The 24,143-nt window shown below is 37.2% G+C and overlaps 1 non-coding gene across 1 annotated transcript; it reads right to left on the bottom strand.

Annotated features, from left to right (window-relative positions):
• Window positions 1-23,655: 23,655 nt before the first annotated feature.
• On the bottom strand, window positions 23,656-23,759 carry LOC129642513 (U6 spliceosomal RNA). The gene has a single exon (XR_008709782.1). It is a non-coding gene; the product is annotated as a U6 spliceosomal RNA (small nuclear RNA).
• Window positions 23,760-24,143: the final 384 nt, after the last annotated feature.

The raw sequence follows: 24,143 nt of genomic DNA, 5'->3' as shown, positions 1-24,143 counted from the left end.
AGAGAGACCTGTGTTTGATCCCTATCTTAGGAAGATCCCCACCTTAGGAAGATCCCCTGGAGAAAGGAAAGGTTGCCCACTCCAATATTCTGGCCTGGAAAATTCCATGGACTGTAAAGTCCATGGATTTGCAAACAACTGATAGACTTTCGCTTTCACAGGGCCATAGACTCATTATTGGTAAAATACATTAGTGATACAAATGTTTCTACCAGCTTCAATTTCTCACTGAAATCTCCACTTCACTTTATTCAAATGCACCGTATTTTACTAAAGGTGTTTTGCTGAAATGAGTGAAACAAATTTAAAAGATTATTTAAAAAGAGACACAAATTACCATTATTATTTTTTGCTAAAATAATATTTTGAAGAAAGTTTAATTTTACATTGAAGGTTATAATTTTAATTACTACTGAATAAGCTCATTTATATTTAGTGGATGAAAGGAGCTAGAAGAAATAATACAAGTAGCTAGAAGAAAATAATACAAATAATACAAATATATATATATATATATATATATATATATATATATATATATATATTTTCTTCTTTTCCTTAAAAAAAATTATTTCCAATCATGTTTTTCTTGAGCATCTTTCCAAGTTTAAAGTAGCATTTCACAAGTCCAATTTATCATTACTTGGATCAGTTTTCTGTTTAAATCATAGTCTTCAATTCTGATATTGGCTTCTAATATTGAAAGACTATGGGCTTTAACTTTAGTGCTCACTGTCCACTTAGATGCTCGTACCTTTTCCCATAGTTCTCAAGGTTATATGGATGAGTATTCCACTTCATTCTGGTTTGCCATGTCAGTACGTATTGTTTTTTCTGTGTGTTTTGGAATGAATTCCAATTGAATCTACTTTGCACTGACAGTTCAATTCTAGGAATAAGCCAAAGAAGTAAATGCTGTTTATAAGTCTCTTTGTATCTAAATAACTCAAGATGAATTGCTCTTAAATTTTCTTACCTATATTTGCCACACAACAGCACATGACCGTACACTCTTCTCTTGTACTGTGATGTGAAATCCTGATTTGTGGAGCCAAATATCTGTAAGAAGAGTTGTTTAAAAAAACAGACAGGAAGATTATTCTTATTCTGACTTGCTCAGATGATAGCACTTAGGTAGTAGGCTTTCCTCTGGTCAGTGTAACCCCTGTGTCACTGAATATACATTAAGGTGGGAAATCGTGTCTGCCTACTTTCTTTGGAAGCTATCTAAGATATTATCTTTATAAGGGAAAAGCACAAGGTGTGTGGTTCCAAAGGTTAGTCTCAATCAATTCTCAAAAAAATATCTAGCTAACAATGATGATAACAAGCGTTTACTGAGCACCTAATGAATACCAAGGCCTAGCCTAGGTTCTGGGCACGTACTAGTGAGCGAAAACAATTACGACACTAAACTGTAGCGTGTAAAACAGTATAAATGAATCGCAGATTCTGGTATTTTATCTTGTATTATTTTGGGCTTACAATGTCGTTGTTCATCTTTATATTAGCATATCTTTATATTTAGCATATCTTCATGAAAATTTTACTGAGAAATTTAAAAGACACGTATTGACATGATTGGTCTATTGCCACTTTTAGCCAAAATTTCATTTTCTCCTTAAATCTTGTTAAAAATATTTTATTCCATGAAGTTTCCTCCCATACTGCAAATGACAAAAAAGAATGTAGCTCTCTTGGTTCTTCGCCTTCTTTCTGCTTCTAAACACAATTTCATAATGGCTTCTTACTTGAGCATTTTTATTGCCACTTAGGCTAAGAACATAGCAAACATGCAGAAGTGATAAAAATTTTAACTTTTTTATAGTCTCAAAAAGAGTATATGTCTATATTCCCATTTTGAGATATAATTGAAACCTCTTTGAGCTCTTGCTCTTAGATTTTATTTTTGAGCATGAAAGTTACTTATCTTTCTTTTAATACCTGACCTCCACCAAGCTGTAAGATGTATTTAAGTCCCATTTAAACAAAATTTATTAGCCAGTGGAGCTGCCATAACAAAATATCGTAGATTTGGTGGCTTAAACAATAGGAATTTATTTCTGGAAATTGGGCAGTCCAAGATGAACGTGCCAGCTAATCTGGTTGTCAGTAAGCGCTCTACTCCTGGGTGTAGATAACTGACTTCTTACCGTGTCTTCACATGACTGAGGGAGAAGGAGGAATGGAAGGAGAGACGGAGGGAGAGAGGGTGAGAGCAACCGTGAGAGAGTGCAGCTGGTGTCTCTTCCTCTTCTTATAAAGGTGCTAATTCCATCATGAGCCCTGTCCTATGACCTCATCTGAATTTATCTCCCAAAGGCTACATCTCCACTGTACCATTACATTGGCGGCTAAAACTTTAATATATGAATTTGAAGGGGGACACAATTCATCCATAACCCAAGTAATAATTATCTTTGAGACTAATTGTGAAGACAACAGAACATTTGATTGTTTGAACTTTGATTTTTACCTAAATATGTATAAAAGTTTAAAAACATTAAAATTGATACATATATTTTGAAGTTTTAATTTGTTGTTGATCAGCCTAAATATTTCTAATTAAATGTTCTTTGTAAACTTTATGTCAGTATACTTTGGCATTATAATTGTTCAAGAAAACCTTTTTTTTTCTTTTGTGGCATCTGCTTCTATGTCACTAAATAATTTTCTCTATATTCCTGCTGATTAGATTGTGTTTGGAGATGAGCAAGATGGAACTTGATAAAGCATCCGGAATGGAAAATTCTCACAGTAGGACCTGCTAACTTGATTGCTTCGTCACCATGGCAATGCTCATCGGTCAGTATAGCCAGGTAATGAGATGGCTTAGTTCAATTAGGATTTAAAATATTCTTCTACCACTGCATACAAAATTTGCAAAAGCATTTGTCTAAAAATAGGTCATGCTCTCCTATAAGAGCATGATAAGGTATTCTGTGCTCAGTAGAATGTACACACAAAGATACGTGAACAAATCCATCTCCAGCCTCCTCCATTTATTTTGTCCTTGAACAAAGCATAATGCTTAAATGTGTCTCTGAAAAAATAACATGTTTGTATAAATTCAAGAACATAGTGTGCTGATTAAATGTGATTTAAGAAGTATTTATAGACATTTACACATAGCCCATTCAGTCTTCAATTGTTGTGAGCAGAAAGCTGGTTCAGAGAAGACATGCGTCATGTAGGGTTGGAGATACCAGTATCAAAGTGAGGCTGCACACTTCTGTGAATAAAGCTGCAGCCCACATGGTGACAAATGTCTATGAGAAAGGAGCTTATGTTGGTAGTTTAGTCTGTGCTCTCGTTTTCCATCTATTCCAAATGCAAGCCTTTCTCCTGGCCCTTATTCTTTCTCTACTCTCCCAGCAGAGCAGTTCACCTCCCACCTGATTGAAAATAGAGGCCATCTGGCATGCATTCCTACCCCTCCACCTACAAACATCTGTATCTATTTTACTTCATTAAAATTCATTTCCATGTCCACCTATTATCTTTTCTCCTGGATTTTCAATTTCTCCCCCTCTCTGGCTCTTTTTCTTAGCAAAGATGTAAATGCAAGTTTCTCATGTCTTAATGCCATGCTGCTGCTAAGTCGCTTCAGTCGTGTCCGACTCTGTGCGACCCCATAGATGGCAGCCCACCAGGCTCCCCTGTCCCTGGGATTCTCCAGGCAAGAATACTGGAGTGGGTTGCCATTTCCTTCTCCAATGCATGAAAGTGGAAAGTGAAAAATGAAAGGGAACTCACTCAGTCGTGTCCGACTCTTAGCGACCCCATGGACTGCAGCCCACCAGACTTCTCCATCCGTGGGATTTTCCAGGCAAGAGTACTGGAGTGGGGTGCCATTGCCATGAGAAGAACTTAATGAATGTCCCTGCCTTGTAATTTTTTTGGCTCTTACCTTCAGAACCATGACTTTTAAAAGAGTTGTTTATTTTCTCACTTCCCTTTGTCTCTTACAGTCCACTAAAGTCTGTCTATTGCCTCAGCCATTGTATTGACACTGCTTTTAGTGAAATCAGCAACAACATATAATGAAGTATTTTTTATGCATCAGATATCAGACAGTAGTTTGGGGACACAGTATTGAATAAGTCCTTGTCCTCAAGGCATTCATATATCATAGTTCTGATATACCTTTCAACACTGAACACTTCATCTGTGTAATTTCCAGTTTCTGTCCTCTCTGGGAGCTGCCTCTCAGAAATGCCTTTGTTAGTCTCCCCCTCCATACCATCCTCCTCTCTAGACAGTGTCCTCATCCAGTCCTTCCCCTTTCACTCCTTTGCCAACCCTCAGGCTCCTCTGATGCTGCAGTTTATAATATCTTTAGGCCAGGGGTCTCCATCTTTCAGGATTTTGTTAGATCCTTAATCCTACCTCTATGCTAACTCTTCTGAGATACATCCCTTAAATTTCATCTAAATTGAACTAGAATTCCTCAATTCAATAATGATTTGCTTATATAGTTATTATTTTACTACCATATACTACCTTTTAACTTATATGGACTGTCCTCTGTTTATTTTTTAATTAAATTTTTTATTTTGAGATAATTATAGATTTCTCTGCTGTTGTAAGAAATAATATGCACAATTTCCATGTACTCTTTACCCAGTTTTGCCCAAAAGTAAAGTCCACTAAACTCTAATACAACATCACAACCAGGATATTGATATTAACACAGCCAAGATACAGACTATTTCCTTCACCACAAGGATGCCTTATGCTGCCTGCTTAACAACAACATTCACCTTTTACCCCCAACTCTCCTTAACCTCTTGTAACCACTGACCTCTTCTCTGTTTATAATATTATCATTTCAAGAATTATACATGAACAGACTCATAATGTATGTAGTTTAGGAGGATTTTTGTTCCATTGAGAATAACTGCGTGAATATTCATCCGGATTGTTGTGGTTGTGTGTCAATATTATCTTCTTTTTCTTGTTTCCTTGGTAGTATCTGTGTGTGGATACACGACTGTTTATTTGACCGTTCATCCACTGAAGGACATCAGAGTTGTTTCCATCTGGGGACTCTTATAAATATGTAAAGCTGCTCTAAATATTTATGTAGAGGGTTTTATTTTTATGTGAACATAAGTTTCTGTTAATCTGGGATACGTGTTTAGGAGTGCAGTTGCTAGGTCTTATGTTAGTTGTGGTAAAGAATTTGCCTGCAATGTGGGAGACCTGGATTCAGTCCCTGGATTGGGAAGATCCCCTAGAGAAGAGAATGACAACCAACTCCAGTATTCTTGCCTGGAGAATTCCATGGACAGAGGAGCCTGGTGAGCTCCAGTCCCTGGGGTGGCAGAGTTGGACATGACTGAGTAACTAACACACACACACACACGTTACTTGTATGTTTACTTTTTAATAAACTGCCAAACTGTTTTTCACAATGGCTGTACCATTCTCCAGAGAAGGCGATGGCACCCCACTGCAGTACTCTTGCCTGGAAAATCCCATGGATGGAGGAGCCTGGTGGGCTGCAGTCCATGGGGTCGCTAAGAGTCGGACACGACTGAGCAACTTCACTTTCCCTTTTTGCTTTCATGCATTGGAGAAGGAAATGGCAACCCACTCCAGTGTTCTTGCCTGGAGAATCCCAGGGATGGGGGAGCCTGGTGGGCTTCTGTCTGTGGGGTCGCACAGAGTCAGACACGACTGAAGCGACTTAGCAGCAGCAACAGCAGCAGTACCATTCTCACCAGCAGTGTATGAGTGATCCTGTTTTTCCATATTGTTGGTTCACAAACTGGTTGCCATACACAGAGGGCAAGGAGGGATGAAAAAAAGAGGCAGACCATTCCAGATTGGGAGGTGGCAGGTTTAACAGGTAAGGGAACTTACTTATAAGGTTCCTTTTATGTGGCCGGAAGATAAGGTGATCTCTGCCTGCCAGAATTGGGTATATGTATATATCTATATTCTTTTTGAATTCTTTTCCATTATAGGTTATTACAAGATACTGAATACAGTTCCCTATGCTAAAGTGATTTGGTTATACATATATATGTATATGGGGCTTCCTTAATGGCTCAGAGGGTCAAGAATTCTCCTGCAATGTAGGAGACCCTGGTTCGCTCCCTGAGTTGGGAAAATCCCCTGGAGAAGGGAACCCACTCTAGTATTCTTGCCTGGAGAATTCCATGGACAGAGGAGCCTCACAGGCTATAGTATAGTTCATGAGGTTGCAAAGAGTAGATATATACATATATATGCATATATCTAGGTTCTTTTAAAAATTCTTTTCCATTATAGGTGGTTATTGAATAAGGTCCTTGTGCTATACAATTAATCCTTGTTGTTTATTTTACGTATGGTGGTGTGCATCTGTTAATCCCATACTTCCTATTTATCTCTCCTACCACTTTTCCCTTGGTAACCATAAGCTTGTTTTCCATGTTTGTGAGTCTTTTTCTGTTTTATGAAGTTCACTTGTACATGTTTTAGATCCACATATAAGTGATATCATATAGTGTCTGTTTTCTTCTGTCTTACTTCATTTAATATGATAGTCTCTTTATTTTCATTCAGTTCAATTACTTGTTTTTCCCTTGAAACTTCTTCTTTGAGCCATAGATTATAGAGATGTATGTTGCTTAGTTTCCAAATGTTTGCAGATTTCCTTGTTTTTTTTTGTTTTTTGTTTTTTTTGTATTTAATTTCTAGTTTGACTCTATTGTAATCAGAGACCACACTTTCTATGATTTCAGTTCTTTTAAATTTGTCAAGGTTTATTTTATGACTCAGGATGTAGTCTGTCTTGGTATGTGTCTAATGAGAAATTGAGAATAGTGTGTATTTGAGTTTTCTGCTGTTGTTGGGTGGAGTGCTGTACAATGGAAATGAGATTGTAATGATTCTTGGGGTTATTGAGTTCTTCTGTATCTGTGTAATTTTTAACTAGTTGTTCTGTAACTGTTGAGAAAGGGGAGTTTTTCAACTTTACTTATGGATTTTTTATGTACCCTTTTAATTTTATTTATTTATCCTTCTAAAATTTCCATTTGTTACTTCTTTGTACATTCTGTTTTTGCTAAGGTTTTTTATTTCTTTGCTGAGACAATATTTTTAAAAATTGTGTGTTCATAATTTCTCACAGAAACATTTTTTTTATGGTGATTGCTTTAAAATATTTGTCAGGTAACTCTAAAATCTATATTTCACTGTTTTTATTATTTATTTAAGGTTGCTCAGTCATGTATGACTCTTTGTGACCCCGTGGACTGTAGCCTACCAGGCTTCTCCATCCATGGGATTCTCCAGGCAAGAATACTGGAGTGGGTTACCATTTCCTTCTCCAGGGGATCTTCCCAACCCAGGGATCGAACCCGGGTCTCCCACATTGGAGGCAGATGCTTTAACCTCCGAGCCACCAGAGAAGCCCTTATATTTCACTGTTAGCATCTATTAATTGTTTTTTTTTTTTTCATTCAGTTTGATATCTTCCTTGTTATCAGTTTGATGAACGATCTTATACTGAAAGTTGGAAATTTGATTTATTACATTATGGGGCTCTGGATCTGATTTAAACTTTCTCTTTTAGCTGCCTGCTTATAAATAGCTTTATTGAAAATGGAAGAAGTGAAACTGAAAGTCACTCAGTAGTGTCCAACTTTTTGCAACCCCATGTAATAGTCCATGGATTCTCCAGGCCAGAATACTGGAATGGGTAGCCTTTCCCTTCTCCAGGGGATCTTCCCAACCCAGGGATTGAACCCAGGTTTCCTGCATTGCAGGTGGATTCTTTACCAGCTGAACCACTAGGGAAGCCCAAGAATACTGGAGTGGGTAGCCTATCCTTTCTCCAGAGGATCTTCCTGACCCAGGAATCGAACAGGGATCTCCTGCATCACAGGTGGATTCTTTACCACTTGAGCTACCAGGGAAGATCTGAAAATAGAGGGGCCCATTTTATTTCTGTTAGGTGAGGATAGAGGTACAGGTTCCCCATTTGTCCTTTGTCAACACCTGAGCAGGTCTTGGAGAAGACTCTTGAGAATCCCTTGGACTGTAAGGAGACCCAACCAGTCCATCCTAAAGGAAATCAGTCCTGAATATTCATTGGAAGAACTCATGCTGAAGCTGAAACTCCAATACTTTGGCCACCTGATGTGAAGAACTGACTCATTTGAAAAGGCCTTGATGCTGGGAAAGGTGGAAGGCAGGAGGAGAAGGGAATGACAGAGGATGAGATGGTTGGATGGCATCACCGACTCAATGGACATGAGTTTGAGTAAACTCCGGGAGGTGGCAATGGACAGGGAGGCCTGGCGTGCTGCAGTCCATGGGGTTGCAAAGAGTCAAAACTCAACTGAGCGACTGAACTGAACTGAGCAGGTGTCGATACCTGCTATGTGGGGAGTAGAAAGAGGGGTGCCCACTAGTTCTCCAGTGATACTTCCCTGGCTGCAGATTCCTTGTTATTGGTCCCAATGTGGCCTCCTTCTGAGTTGAGTCTGAAGGCTATGTGGATAATCACTTAGTCTTAGAGCTGGAAAGTGATGAAAATGCTTGCTCTCCATTTGGCCTCCTATGACACCATGCCAACAGAAAAATTAAAGGGTAGCTCATGACTGGTGGTGGTGGTAGAAGTCCAAGTTCCCCTCATGGTCTTCACTGACATCTCATTAGGGGTTGGGGACTTGTTACCACTCATCAGGGATGAAGGTATTCTCCTCTCATCTTTGTCTGACATTACTCTGGTGAAGAAATAGAGGTAGTGGACCTCATTACACTCTTCAGAGGGCAGAAGTCTCGGTTTCTCCCTTGATCTTTGCTGGCCTGAATGGGGTAGGACCACAGTTGTTTCTGTGGTATCTGCCTGGAGTAAAACAGTTATTGCCTGCAAACTTTCTATGTTGTCTGGATCCTTTGGTAGAGAGATGAGGCTGTTTGGGGCCTGAACCTGTTGGCATCTTCTGGTTTCCGGCGTCTTCAGGCTCTAAATATGGGATCCATATGACAAAAAGAAAACTCAGAGTTACTCATCTCCATATTGCTCCTCAGGTTCTGAAACCCCCCTAGTCAATCTGCCTTCTGTAATTTTTCAAAATTGTTAAGTTTATTTCAGTCATTTTTAGTAGAAGGAATAGGAAAAAATATGTTTATTCCATCTTTCCAGAAGTTCAACTTCCATGTTTGTTTTTAATTAATAAATCAGTGCAAAGGATCCTTAATCTTTTATCCTCCCCTTATTTTTTTTTAGAACCCATTGTCCCAGAGGTCACAGACTTTGCCAATAAATAAAATAAACTCAGTTTAGTAACAGATGTTGGTCCTTGGTGTTTCCTCAGAGTTTGTTAATTTCAAGCAAGAACAGATGATTTTGGAGCTCTTTGTGTATGAGTTCTGAAAGTTACACACAGCTCAGAATTGTGTGCTCCTGAGGCTAAACTGAGCTGGATTGGATTTCATTTTGGGAAAGTGATATAGGCTACTTGATCTTACATTTGATCTTTTCAATAGGAACCCATCACAGACTACAAAGAATGCAAATGCAGAAGGGTGTTCTCAGAAAGGCCTGTATCTTTCCCTCTGAATGTGCATGGGCCATGCACAGCTTTTGTCACAGTGGCTGCTTACTAACTGGTACTTTAAAAATCCTTTATTAGATGAAAGTTCCCTGTTTACCTAGGTTGTTAGGTATTATTTTGTAACCAAAACCTGTACTTTATAGTATACTATTCTAATCCATATGAATGGATTTCTCATTTTTATTTTACCATAGATTTTTTTTTCCTTCAGTGTTTGATTTTAGCTGATGTTTAATTTAACCTTGGGATTCTTACTGAATACTTTAATGAAAATTTTAGGTGTATTTTATTCATCTATATATTTTTTTATGAATTGACACTTTAATAAAGAAGAATATGAGAACAGTATTAAAAACACATGACCATCTGTCACTCAAAAATAAATATGAGGCTCACTAGCTGTTGATTTAAAGCTATCTGTATGAAACATTACAAGTAGTTTAATGACACCCACACGGCACCACCAGTGAACACTGATTGACTGTTAGCAACATGCTAATCAGCTGATGTTCCTTAGCCTGATTCTTTCTTTGCCACTGTTACTGAATCCGAGCTTGTACTGATGGCTATGTGGCAGGCCAGTAAGTTGAGAGGTGAGTTTTGGGGGCAAGGAATCACAACTTTATTCAGAAAGCCAGCAGACTGAGAAGATGGTTGACTAGTATCCCAAAGAACCATCTTACCTGAGTTAGAATTCAGAAGGGGGTTGTGGCTGATTGTTGCAGACTTCTTCCTTCCAGAAACCTTTGTTCTAGCTGCCCATGTAGGTCTGTTCACAGTGTTTCTATAAGCCTCCCAAAAGACATATGTTATTCTCTGTTCTGTAATGTTTTATCTGTATATGAATGGGAAAGTGTTATACTTTTAAAGGTCAGAGCCTTGAGAATGGGCTATACTGTACATTTCAGGCTAAAGGCAATATTCTTTCACAAAAATGCAGAACCAGCAATACTAAACACAGACAGCAAAGCGCAAGGATTAGAGCTAAAGGAATAGATCCAATGTGGAGTCAGGCTTGTTCTTCTCTGTTATCAGGAATCTCTTGTTTGTCTGTCTAGATCCCAAAGAAAGGTCATTACTTTTGAACCTTAAGAGGATCCTCACAAAAATGCATAGGGCTTGTTTTCTTAAGGATAGTTCATTATCTGGAGTACATCTGAAACATCATAATTATGATGCTCATTAATTAGTTTTTTTGTATACGTCAAATGAATTAGATACTAGCTACAGGAATTGTAGTAAGAACAAAAATTAACAGGACCTAAAAAAAATCCATCATAGAAAAATAGCTGATGGCATTTTCATTTTTAGATCTTTTTTACGTGCATATTTTGTTTTATTCAGATCATAATAATAGTATAGAAATAATTTAAAATATTTTCTTAATATCCCATCAAATTCATAATGCTGCTACATGATCTTCATATATATTTTGATTATGAAAAATTTTGGCTGTTAGAAAAATTAGTTATAATGGGGTCGCAAAGAGTCAGACACGACTGAGTGACTGAACTGAACTGAATCACAAATATGACAAGATGTAGAATTAACTTAAGATTTTGAAATAATATTTGCTCCAGATACATGTTAACCCTTGAAGATAAAATAAAAACTACTTCTTATTAAACTCTAGATTTTGGAAATATAATGTGGAAGCACATAGAAAAGTGCATAAAACTTTAAATGTAAGGTTTAGGAAATAAGTAGTAAACCAGGCATTTATTTAACAGAGTCTTTTGAAGATCAGATGTTTTAATTTCAATGAAATATGATGTATCAATATATTTTTTATGTCACTTTTGTGACCTACAAAATCTTTTATCTACTTTAAAGTAGCAAAATTTTTCCTCCTATATCTTATTTTGGAAGTTTCAGAGATATATAGCTTTTACATTTTGACCTTGAAACTATCCTGAAGGATTAAATTTTGTGTATACAATGAGGTAAGGGTCATTTTTCCCCATGCATATATCCAGTTGTTGCTGTACTATTTGTTGAAAAGATGGCCTTATCACAGAGAAAAAGCACTAGAAACTAAGGAATTAATACATCCCATTAATCAGTCTCCACCCTTAAAGTCCACCAGCGCTCTTTTACTGGCTCAACTCGTTGCTTAAAAGTTCTCTCATCTTTTACTTCAGTATGGTTTAATCTCTTTCTCTGCTGTAGTCATGAATAAAGTCTTCCTTGCCTTTTTAACTTTGTCCAGCGCAATATTTACTTTGAACCTAATCAGTTCTAACAGCTAAGAGCTAGAATCACATGTCCCCCATTCATACTCTCTCTATCATCACTAGTCAATGGCGTTTTCAAAGCTAGAAGTCTTATATTTTCATTTTTTATTACAAAATCCTTTAATGAATAATTAGTGCCTTCAAGATAAAATGGAAACTCCCTGGTACGGTAAATAAGATATTTCAACACACACACACACACCTTTTAAAACTGAAGGCTACTTTCTAGTATAAGGTTGCACTCCCCCCCCCCACCATATACAGTCTAACATTCACAAGTTACTTGTAGATAACAAGAATACACTATTAGGGGACTTCCCTGGTGGTCCATTGGCTAAGACTCTGTGCTCCCTTGCAGGGATCCTGGGTATGATCCCTAGCCAGGAAACTAGATCACACATGCCGCAACTAAGAGCTGGTACAGGCAAATAAATAAATAAATGCTTCACTTTTTTTTTTTTTTTAAGAACATACTGTTGGTTTGTTTCACTGCCTCTGTTTGAATCCATGAATTTATGGAAATGATAAGTAACATTGGCTTATATGGAATGAATTAGATGAGGAAAAACAAGAGATGGGGCTTAAACAAAGAAAGATCCAAGACAGAAATAAAATCAAGGCAGATTCTTTTTTTTTTTTTTAGTGGATTTTTAAAAAAATATAAATTTATTTCTTTTAATTGGAGGCTAATTACTTTATGATATTGTATTGGTTTTGCCATACATTGACATGAATCCGCCATGGGTGTACATGTGTTCTCCATCCTGAACCCCCCTCCCACCTCCCACCCCATCCCATCCCTCTGGGTCATCCCAGTGCACCAGCCCCGAGCACCCTGTCTCATGCATCGAACCTGGACTGGCGATTCGTTTCACATATGGTAATGTACATGTTTCAATGCCATTCTCCCAAATATCCCACCCTCACCCTCTCCCACAGAGTCCAAAAGACTGTTTTATACATCTGTATCTCTTTTGCTGTCTCGCATATAGGGTCATCATTACCATCTTTCTAAATTCCATATATATGCGTTAGTATACTGTATTGGTATTTTTCTTTCTGGCTTACTTCACTCTGTATAATTGGCTCCAGTTTCATCCACCTCATTAGAATTGATTCAAATGTATTCTTTTTAATGGCTGAGTAATACTCCATTGTGTATATGTACCATAGCTTTCTTATCCATTCATCTGCTGATGGACCTCTAGGTTGCTTCCATGTCCTGGCTATTGTAAACAGTGCTGTGATGAACATTGGGGTTCACGTGTCTCTTTCAATTCTGGTTTCCTCGGTGTGTATGCCCAACAGTGGGATTGCTGGGGCCCCGCATTGCAAGGCAGATTCTTAACCACTGCATCACTAGGGAGATCCCAGTGTAGCTTCTTATTGCCTGAATACTTAAGTTGATACCCAAATAATTTTTCAATGAAGTCCATGTTCTTATGAGGTAGAAGTTTGAATCTTGTCTGTGGTTAGGACTATCTGCAGGAGAAAAGATTAAAAGAAAAGACACTGGAGTCTTTGAAAGATTATTGTGAAAAAGAAACCTGGAAATAGTATAGACTGATCACTAGGGATGGCAGGTAGGATGGAGCCATTGTTCTAGGTATAGATCCTATATCAGTTTCCTTTCTTTTGTTGTTCAGTTGCTCAGTCATGGCCGACTCTTTGTGACCCCATAGACTGCAGCATGTCAGGCTTCCCTGTCTTTCACTGTTTTCTGGAGTTTGCTCAAACTCATGTCCATTGAGTCAATGATGCCATCCATCCTCTATATGCCCCCTCTCCTTCTGCCCTCAATATTTCCCAGCATCAGGGTCTTTTCCAGTGAGTCAGCTCTTTGCATCAGGTAGCTAAAGTATTGGAGCTTCAGCTTCAGTATCAGTCCTACCTGGAGAAGGAAATGGCAAACCACTTCAGCATTCTTGCCTTGAGAACCCCATGAAGAGTATGAAAAGGCAAAAACCAGTTTCCTAGGGCTGCTATAACAAAGTACCACAAACTTGATGTCTTACAATAAGAGAAATATACTCTCTCATAGTTCTAGAGACCAGAAGTCTGAAATGGAGGTGTTAGCAAAATTGGTTCCTTCAGAGGGCTCTTGGGAGACTCTGTTCCATGGCTGTCTCCTGGTTTTGGTGATGGTTGGAAATCCTTGGCGTTTCTTGTAGATCTATCACTTCAGTCTCAGCATCCATCTTCATGTGGTGTCTCATTGTGTTTCTTATAAGCATCTTCCCTCTGTGTGCTGTACCTCTTCTCATTAGGATACCAGTCATACTTGATTAAGGGATCATCCTACTCCAGTATGAACTTAATTAATTATATTTGCAACAATCCTGTTTCCAAGTCAGATCACTTTCTTAAGCACTAATGGTTAGGATTCTGACGTATCTTTTGGGAGAGGATACAATTCAACCTATAACAAATTCCTTTCCCAAAGAACTTATGTACTCTTATAGTATAAGAGACATCTTCCTTTTGTTGTTAAGATCCCAAAACTCCGCTGAAGGAAACCCTTTTAAAAAGCTTATAGTAAGAACAGAGCCTTTTCTCTGTTGATCTTGGATGGTGATAAACCCCAGATGATGGTCTTGAGAGATGTTGATGAGGCTAATACTTTACCTAGAAATGAGAGAGGAGACAATTTTCCATGGATACAACTTCCGAGAAGAATGATAGCAGTAAGTGGGACATGAAAGGACTGAAAGGAACAATTGAGAAGAGGGCCACATCATACCTTCTGTTTACTGTCTTTAATGAAGATCTTATTCTTCTTTATGCTTTAAAATTTTTTATTTTAAGTCATCTTTTCTTAATCTTCTATCTTTGATGTTTTTATAATTTTATTTATTATTATTTTTTGGATTTTATTTTTTTTTCCTTTTTTTTAAATTTAATTTTATTTTTAAACTTTATATAATTGTATTAGTTTTGCCAAATATCAAAATGAATCCGCCACAGGTATACATGTGTTCCCCATCCTGAACCCTCCTCCCTCCTCCCTCCCCATACCATCCCTCTGGGTCATCCCAGTGCACCAGCCCCAAGCATCCAGTATCGTGCATTGAACCTGGACTGGCAACTCATTTCATACATGATATTTTACATGTTTCAATGCCATTTGCCCAAATCTTCCCACCCTCTCCCTCTCCCACAGAGTCCATAAGACTGTTCTATATACATCAGTGTCTCTTCTGCTGTCTTGTACACAGGGTTACTGTTACCATCTTTCTAAATTCCATATATATGTGTTAGTATACTGTATTGGTGTTTTTCTTTCTGGCTTACTTCACTCTGTATAATAGGCTCCAGTTTCATCCACCTCATTAGAACTGGTTCAAATGTATTCTTTTTAATGGCTGAGTAATACTCCATTGTGTATATGTACCACAGCTTTCTTATCCATTCATCTGCTGATGGGCATCTAGGTTGCTTCCATGTCCTGGCTATTATAAACAGTGCTGCGATGAACATTGGGGTACACGTGTCTCTTTCCCTTCTGGTTTCCTCAGTGTGTATGCCCAGCAGTGGGATTGCTGGATCATAAGGCAGTTCTATTCCCAGTTTTTTAAGGAATCTCCACACTGTTCTCCATAGTGGCTGTACTAGTTTTCATTCCCACCAACAGTGTAAGACGGTTCCCTTTTCTCCACACCCTCTCCAGCATTTATTAGTTGTAGACTTTTGGATCGCAGCCATTCTGACTGGTGTGAAATGGTACCTCATAGTGGTTTTGATTTGCATTTCTCTGATGAGTGATGTTGAGCATCTTTTCATGTGTTTGTTAGCCATCTGTATGTCTTCTTTGGAGAAATGTCTATTTAGTTCTTTGGCCCATGTTTTGATTGGGTCATTTATTTTTCTGGAGTTGAGCTGTAGGAGTTGCTTGTATATTCTCGAGATTAGTTGTTCGTCAGTTGCTTCATTTGCTATTATCTTCTCCCATTCTGAAGGCTGTCTTTTCACCTTGCTAATAGTTTCCTTTATACAATGTTGTATTGGCATTATGGTTGTTTTTAATCTTCTTATCTTTTCATTTTTCCCTCCCTTTTTTCCTAAAAGCATCTGCAGGGCCAAGAAAAAATATTGGCATAACACATGCTCAAAAAATCGATAAATTATATGTATGTCAAATGTTTCCTCTGGTTAATCATTCTTGAAGGGAAACAAATAAATCTGGATATTGATCTTTTCCTTTAGATATATGATGAGTGAATTGCCTGTGTTTATACAGTTCATTTGAGTGATGGTCAACTCCCCTTTACATATCAGAGAAGGCCAGTTAGTCCATTAATGCAACCGTTTCTTTTGCATGTAAGCAGATTTTAATTTTCATAATATGCAGCTCTGTTAGACCAAGGAGAGATTTATACTACCTCCTGTGCTTCCTGGCTTTCTGAATCCACTTTCAATGTGTAAAAAGTAAAACGTGTCCTTTGCAGCTCCTGAGGTTCATTCTGTCTGTACTATTTTGCCACATATAAATCGTCGAGACTGTGTATCCCAGTGCTTTTTGCCACCACCAGCTGTCACTGTTCTGGCTGAACTGTTGTTGGATTTCATGGTCTCCACATGGATGTGTACAGAGGGAAACTCAGAGATGCTTGGACAGCACAGCAGCGGTACTCTTCACAGAGGGACATCCTTGCAGTAGAGTTACAGCCGCCATGTTTTCTGTTCAGTGGGACCTCGCATTTGCGAGCACAGGGAAGAGTGAAGACAAGATATAAACATCTCTCATTCTTGCAGACCAGGCAAATTCTTTCCTAAGGCTCTGCACAGATAGGCTACAGATGGAGTTCCTTAGTGGTAATCCATTGTCATTCAGTGAGTGAAAAAAACCTTAATTTCTAGAAACACATGGATAACTTCATATTTTTCTGCTTTCATCATCATTGTATGTGAAGTAGGGAAAGACTGCATCAAAAATTGCCAAGCAGCTGCAATTTTTTCCTTAATTATTTTTTTGCATGAGTGAAAAAATGTTTTAATTTTTGGGAGTATAAAGCAGTAAGTATATGTAATATAGAAGAAAAATAAATTAAGCTTGAAGGAAGATAAAATTTCTCAAGGGAAATAATAAATTCCATTAAATTGAATTCAAAACAGTTGTCCCAAGAAGATATTTACATTCAGAGTGTTGTAAATTATTTTTAGAAGTGTAGACTTAAAAAGGAATTTAAATCCTTCAATCCAGAGAAAGCTGAGATGTACAGGGAACAGAAGAGAAGGAGACCATGAAGTCATGAGGAAAAACCATTTCACCAGAATGAACTGCTTTACTAAAGAGGTGGCTTTTTGGCAACACTTTGAAAGTATTTTGACAAAATGTAAGGTTAATGAACTCACATGGGTATCATTATAGTGACAGAAAAAAAAAGTAGCTTTGAATCAGAAAAATTTTTATGACTATGGTTTACCCTTGCTAAATACTCCAGAAATAATTCAATATTTTCTAATGAAAATTACATTATGAAGTCACTGGACAGAGAGGAAATATAATTTTTATTTATATACATTGTCAGCACCATGATCCTCATGGCCTTGTTGGACAATTTTATTTGAATAAATTTGTTCCCAGTGGAATTGTCGAGAAGAACCCAGCTGAAAGTTCATAATTTTGACATTTGAAGTTCTTCTCGTATTGTAACTTGCCGTTGTAAAACAATAGACAAGTGATCTTACTGTGAAAGAGGCTTTCAAATATTAACATACTGCTTCATATTTTTAAATGTGTAGAAATTTACCTGAAGCATAGCAAAGAGATTAGTAGGAAATAGGTAGGTAGCCTTACAGGAAGCCTAATTATAATATTAACAAAAAGAGAGAAGTTATATCTAGGAAATTTTGACATCTGTCCCTGAATCAAATCTCTCCAGAAATACTTGTCAGATTCCTTTCTTATCACAAATGAAAAAATAAAGAACGCAATATATTTCCGATTTTAATAACTTACCTGGAAACTAAAGGAAAACTTTGAAATAATGTATTTATTATGGTTTTTAACTGCTTCTCAGATCCTTTTAATATATTTCATTTCTTTATATTTAGTACATATTGTTCATTTTCATATACATTCATTTTTGTAAGAAAATGAGTATTTTAAAAATACTGTCAAGAACCTTACCATAACTGATGTTTAGCTATACACCTTTTTAATTTTATCTGGTCAAAATAATTACTGAAAAAAAACCAACATCATTTAGGCCTTCAGCACTTAGTGCATTCAAGCTTATCATCTGGAAAAAAAGTCACAGTAACAAATGTGAGGCAAATCGCAAATCTTATCTGTCTTGTTTTACAAACAAGGTAAATCATTTGAACAAGGAGACACAGCTCATACTTGACAGTAACTAGTTGTTAAATCTAATTATCTAAATTCTAAAATCATGCTTTTTAAACTAGATTATTACCCTTGCATTTACTTTACCTCTTTCTTTCTTTTTACTTGTTACCACCCAGAACTTTGACTAATGTCATAACCATTTGGGAAGGTCATGAAAAAGTGAGGAAAAGCTGCTGGAAAGGGGGAAATAGAGTGCCAACCTAAGCAGAGACAGATCTAGCCTAGATCTTGCAACAGAAGCAACTAGACAGGAGCTACAGCCTGTGGTTTGGACACACAACCCCAAAAGAAAATCAGGATGGAGGCTTCCAACAAAGAGCAAACATGAGGGGGCAATGGGAGGTCACTCTGCTGGTCATGAGGATGAAAGGTTTTCCTGGTGGCTCAGTGGTAAAGGAGACGTGGGTTCAGTACCTAGGTTGGGAGGATCCCTTGTAGTAGGAAATGGCAACCCACTCCCGTCTTCTTGCCTTGGAAATCCCAGGACTGGTGGGCTACAGTCCATGGGATTGCAAAGGAATCAGACACAACTTACTGACTGAAAAACAACAAACCTGAGGATGAAGGCAAACTCCATCAGAAATTTGCTGTAGTTTACAGGGTGCTGATTTGAACTGAGTGGGCAATGCTTCAGCCACATCTGTTGCCCTTAGAGTGTCAGCCTCTCCTCTATGCCCCTACACAACTTTTCTATTTCTTGCTAGTAAAGTAATTCAGGGATCACCACTGAAAAACAGGAAAGCTGCTATGTTTCTTAGCATCTGACTTCTCTGTTTCTCCTAAAACATGAATTTAGCACTCCAGTGTTTATAGGGGGATAAAGAAAATGTAAACATGGAGAAATGGTCAAGCTTCAAAAAATCTCAAATGTGGTTCTTACTGTAGGTAGTAAAACCAAGTGACATTAAACGGTGGCCTACTGTGCTAGAAGTGACCATGGAGGAGGAGTCAGGAATGAAATGTCTCTGATCCTCTGTCTACCCAGCCAGGAATAAAATGGCCTGAACAAAGCTTCTCAGAGCCTCAGATCCCCCATCCATCAAATGGAGAACATGCTGGTCCTTCTCAGGCACCTCACATGTGGCTATTCAGTGAGATAATGCATTCTTCTGCTAATTCAAATAATAAAAACAAAACAACAAACAAAAAGTACTATTTCCACTTTCTCAGGCATTGTGCTGAAAATTAACAGCAAAACAACAAAAAAGACAGGGGCCCTTTCATTCTGATACCCTTAAAATCAACAATGATAGATAGATATCTATAGTGAAGCTACAGTGAAAAACAAGGAAATATTAAACACCCAAGTAGGACAAGAGATTAAATCTGGGGATAAGGGAGATATATCCTCACAGTGAGAGGTATCAGGAGCCTTAAAAGGTTTATAATGTTCTGTCCTGTAAGCTAGTACTGAGTGGTTGAATGTTCACTTTTTCATTCTGTGTACCATCTGGACTTATATGCAATTTATTTAGATGTAAGAAATATTTCTTAATTTAGAAAGTCTCCTTAAAAGACATGAAACTTTCATCAAAGAGTGCATATGATACTTGGAAATAAAAGACCTAGAAACCAACATTGATAAGTATTAAGTATATCGTTGAGCACTGGTGTTGATAAAGGGGATTGGGGTTGGAGTTTTCAGAAGAAACAGAAACTGTGCAACAGAAAACAAAGTAAGAAAGAAAGAGGCTATGAACAAGCATTTCAGTATTTAGTATGCTTGGGGCAACCAGGGTTTAAGAGCATAAAAGCATGCTGTTGAAGATAAAATACCTAGAAGAAATATTTAAGGAAACTAGAGAATAAAGAGGGAGATGGATAACTTCGAGAAACTGCTTAATATACTACTCGATACAAGATTTGGGGCAAGTCACCATGTTTTTGGGTTTCAGTTTTCTCATTTGTACAATCAAAGAGCACACAAAAGGATGGGAAGATCAGATGATTCTCCCAGCCTTCAAACAACTTGCTCAGATACTGTCCTCATGACTTACAAGGAGAAATAAATCCTTAAAGTTCTTGCCACTTTTTTTTTTTTTTCCACCAGCCAGACCTGGTTGTTAAGGGCATTGCTTGACAAATAATGAAAATAGAGAGATGAGAAAAATGTACACCCTTGGTACAGCCACCTCCTTGACCCTTGCGCTGTTTACTTTATGAGTTTGTTTGGGCAACAACAGTATGCTGTCAGAGTTATTGCTGCATAATTCTAGAGGAGATCACACGCAGTATTTAATTTTTTAGTAGCTTTGACATTAAAATTTTATTAAATGTATTTGAGGGGTAGGTTAGCATGGCAAAACCCTTATCCAGTAATTAATGGCCTGCTGGGTACTGAAAGGATGAGACATATGGTGAGGTAGAAGGGGGCAGAAGGGGAGAGGTTAGGAGTTCACAGTCAAAGAGGGCCTATTTTCTTAGACAAACACAGATATATAGAGCTTGTAAGCTTTGAAGGCGTGGAGGAACAGGAGAAAACAGAAATCATGAATGTGCTATGCAGAAAATTAGGATGATTTGGATATAAGGAAAGCTAGGCAAGACCTGAGTAGAGGATGAGTCTAATGCATGACTGTATGCTGTGCTTAAAACTAATAATGGTGGTCGTGGCTGATTTTATTGAAACTATGTATCAGAAACCAAGATAAATACTTTTCATATATTATTCATTAAAGGCTTATGATGATAGCTTGAGGTAAGTGCTGATATATATCATTATTTTAAAGGTGATAAAATGTGATTTACCAGGATTAAGTGATGTACTCACAGTCACACAACTGGTAAATAGGAATGCAAAGGCTTGAACCCAAGTGGTCTTTCAAAAAATGGATTCTTCTTCCGTGTTACCCTACACTGTTGGTCTGTTCTCTCTTAACTTACTGGTTTCACCACTTAAGTCTTTGAACATCAGAGAGGCAGCTGACCACTGGAGGGAAAGATAAGGAACAAAGTTGCTTTCTCTCTCTGTATGAGTATGTTTCTTCTGCATTTTAAATCTTCATCTAGTGTGATGGGTAACTGTGAACTATGTCAGAGAGCTAACAGTTAAATCAGATCCAAGCCTAAACTGTATGCCGGGTCAAATAGTCGCCTAGGACACTTGTTCACTTCAGCCCTGCTTACTGGAGAGCTAGGTGGTGAGCTCCATGTGACAACATTACACAAATATTTTACCCGCAGAAACAGCCCAAATTTGAACAATATGGGTAACATGATCAAATTCCCGGCAAAATTAAAGTATAAAGTGAAAGTCCATTCCCTATCCAGAAAATTCAAAAAAATTTTTGCAGTTCAGCAGTCTTCTCCCCAGTATTTTACTCAGCTCTCTCTCAGAAAGTATATCTTGGCGGGAGCTAGTGTTGTTCAGTAGCTTCAGCCTGAAGGTGTCTTTCCCTGTATCGACTCCAGCTATGACTGTACTTCCAAAGGTAGAGTAATCTAACCCTAAATTGGTGCAATGGTAAAGAATCTGCCTACCCATGTAGGAGATGCAAAATATGTAGGCTCGATCCCTGGGTCAGGAAGATCCCCTGGAGGAGGAAATGGCGCCTCGTCCATTATTCTTGCCTGGAGAATGTCATGGACAGAGGAACCTGGCTTGTTACAGTCTTTAGGGTTGCAAAAGTTGGACATGACTGAGTGACCGAGCACACACACATGCACAACCCTAAACTGCACATGTATCCTGTTTTCAAATATCTGAATACATTATCAGAACACTGAAGTCACACCCATATAATTTAGAAATTTTCCAAGCAATTTCTTAATCTCAAAGAAGTTTACTCCTAGCAAAATAGTATTGCTCGTAACTAGCATATGTTGTCATCTAAACATTTCCTGCTATTAATATTTTCAGGATGAGTTTGAAAGTGTTCCTTCCTGTTTTGATACTTTGGAAGACTGTGAGGAAGACTGGTATTAATTCTTCTCTAAATAGTTAGTAGAATTCTCCAGTGAAGTTACCTGGGTTTTTCTTTGTCAGAAGGTTTTGAATACTGATTAAATCTCTTAGCTGGTTCTCTTAGCTAGATCTAGATCTCTTAGCTAGATCTCTAGATCTCTTAAATCTATTGCAATTGTTTATCTCTTCATGATTCAGACTTGATCAGTTGTATGTTTCTAAGAATTTATCCATTTCTTTTAGATCAACCAATTTGTTGGAGGTATAATTGTTCATAGTGATCTCATAATGTTTTTTATTTCTGTGACATCAGTTGTAATTTATATCCTTTTACATTTCTAATTTTCACTATCTGAATATCCTCTTTCTCTTTACTCTAGGTAAAATTTTGTCAATTTTATCTTTTAAAAAAACCAAGTATTAATTTTGTTGATTCTTTTCCCCTTGATTGTTGATTCTTTTCCTCTTGATTGTCTCTTCTCTATTTCATTTAGCTCTGTTTTAATTATTATTTTCTTCCTTCTGCTAACTTTGGCTTTACTTTGTTTTTCTTGTTTAGTTCTTTGAAGTATAAAGTTAGATTATTGATTTGAGATTTCTGGGTTTTTTTTTTTTTTTTTTTAGTTTTTCCAACTTTAGTATATATAAATAAAAATGACAATTTAAAAATAAAATACTTAGTTCTAAAAGAGAGAAACTGTATCAGCCTGAATACACTCTGGTCAATTCTGAGTCAGTCACACAAATCTACCTTCTAAGGAAACCTGACTAGTGAGACAGTTAATTTTGTGCTTTTGGCTATAAAGAATTAAATTACACTCACTCTTTCATCTTTTAATGAAAGATAACTTACTCTCAGAAGCAGCATAAGCATTGTTATAGTAAGTCTACTCCTAAATGAAAATATGGGGTGAGTTACAGTTTACTTAGTAGCCGAGCTAAGACACCTTTGAAAATTAGCCGTGGATCAAAGCAATTACATAAGTTCAAGATGTTATCTTAGGATGAAAGGTAACACAGGTCCATAACTTCCTTTAAAAAGATGCTGAAAATTAAACCTTTGGAATAGTCAGAACTTCCAGAAATGTTTCTTAAATATCAAATTTTTCTATGGACAGATGCTATGTCCATTTTATTCATAATTGTCTCTTGTTAACCACCATATCATCAAAATCATCATTCTCTGATATAAATTTTCCACCTTCCCAGGCATAAAAAATAGGGTTTTCAGGCAGCACAACAGAAACATCATAATTTATTGGAGTGAGACATTGAACTTCTGAGAAAACTCGATCCCTAAATCCTGGGAAAAGGGAATTTCCTTCTGTCAAAACGATGTTCTTAAAAAAATGTGGCTGCATTTCTTCAGGTAAATTCTGAATTGAATAGACAATAGCTTCTGGAATCCCCTTTCATGAATGCCTATATCAGAAGGATTAAAGAATATTTCTGGAACAGCAAATCTCTCATTGGCCAGACGAAGAATTTTTCCCCCAGATTTGTATTTTCCACTTAACACCATCTCTTCTCTTGGCTATAAGATATGATTTCATTTAGATGATAAGTTAGGAGTTCTCCCACATTTATATGAATAATTGCTTCTTTTTTCTTAAAAAAACATGGAACTTCACTAATTTGAGTGTCATCCTTGCTCAGGGGCCATGCTAATCTCTGTATCATTCCAATTTTAGTATATGTGCTGCCGAAGCGAGTGCTGTTTTTTTTGTTTTGTTTTGTTTTGTTTTTAATGTAAGCATTTTCTACTATAGATTCTTTGTACTGCTTTTGCTGTATCCCGAAAGTTTTTTTTTTTTTTTTAAGGTTGTGTTTTTGTTTTCATTTTTCTTGAGATAATTTTCTAAATTCCCTTGTAAGTTCTTCTATGGCTCATTCATGATTTAAGAATGAATTATTTAATTATCATGCATTTGTTGGTTTTCCTTCAGCTGTTAATTTCTAGTTTCATTCCAATGTAGTTAGAAAAGATAATTTGCTTGATTTCAGTCTTCTGAAGTTTGTAAAGACTTATTTTGTGGCCCTACATGTGATGTCTTAGAGGCTATTCCATGTTCACTGGAGAAGAATGTGAGCTCTGCTCT

This window comes from Bubalus kerabau, chromosome 1, assembly GCF_029407905.1.
Source record: "Bubalus kerabau isolate K-KA32 ecotype Philippines breed swamp buffalo chromosome 1, PCC_UOA_SB_1v2, whole genome shotgun sequence".
Lineage (NCBI taxonomy): Eukaryota > Metazoa > Chordata > Mammalia > Artiodactyla > Bovidae > Bubalus > Bubalus kerabau.
Note: the sequence above shows the minus strand (reverse complement) of the source record. Positions and strands in the feature narration are given on the sequence as shown.